The sequence below is a fragment of the Vicugna pacos genome, chromosome 28, assembly GCF_048564905.1.
Source record: "Vicugna pacos chromosome 28, VicPac4, whole genome shotgun sequence".
Lineage (NCBI taxonomy): Eukaryota > Metazoa > Chordata > Mammalia > Artiodactyla > Camelidae > Vicugna > Vicugna pacos.
The window spans coordinates 4,685,232-4,686,366 of record NC_133014.1 but is presented as its reverse complement, the minus strand read 5'-3'; positions in this window follow the sequence as shown (position 1 = coordinate 4,686,366).

Below are 1,135 nucleotides of genomic sequence, written 5' to 3'. Positions count from 1 at the left end.
ATTGATAGAGTATCAGTCTTGCTGGTTGGAGAAAACTAAGGGTAGATAGTCATCCAATGGAATTTCACCCTTAAAAGCAAAGCTAGCAAAGTATTGATACACACAAGCTAAACTATCATACAAAGTATGATATTGAAAGAAAGAACACACAGAAAAATAGAACTCACACACTTTTGTGGTCTCATTCGTAGGAAGACTGAGAACAGGTGAGAGGACTCTGTGATGATGAAAGAAGTCAATATAATATCTGTTAGGTACATTGAATGGAAAAGGGTAAGGTCCCAGCCAGTGTGATGCGAACCAATCTTTACTTGTGTTGTGGCTTTATGGATATATATAAATGCAAAAAAGTTATTATACTGCACACTTAAACTTCAAACAAAGTCAAATAATAGAAAAAAAAGAAGAAATGACAAGAAAAAAAGAAAAGAGAAATATTACCCTTATCCTGAGTCCCATGTTATCCAAGTATCTGTTGAAAGCACGAAGTTCTATAAAGAACAGTATTCATTGGCAGTTGTCAGTTAGAGATTTCTCCAAACTAGCAACATCTATTCTCATCAGTTCACCTAAACCGTCTTGCTAAGCCCACTCGTGATTGCCAAGTGTAATAGATTGCTTCCATTTCTTTCCTGACTTTGTCAATGATGACTTCATTCTTACTGAAACTGACTCTCCCTTTGGTTTTCATGAGACCACTTTCTCCGGATTCCTTGCCAATCTTGGCATCCCTTCCTTCTCAAAACATTACTGCGGTCTTCTCTCCTTTTGCTCACTTCTTCATCAGGGATTCTCAAGGACGGCTGCACATCGCAATCATGTGGGGACCTTGACAACATAATGATGTTGATTCCTGGGTTCACAGAAGAAAAGAGGCCTATTTATTTAGCCCAAGAACAACAAAGAGGGAAAGTTAGAACTGAGGCTAACCTCTCCCTCCAGTTCTCTCAAAAAGCAGAGGGCTTAAGGACCTAGGTGTTCTTTTCCAGGATGCTGTGAGAGGAAATGAATGTGATGTGTTGACACCTGCTGAACCACCACTCTGGGATCCTCCTCCTCAAGTCTGAGGATGAGCAGGGGTTCAAAAAGCTACCATCTGAGGAAACCCACTTATGTTGCTTTTTGCTCAGCTCTC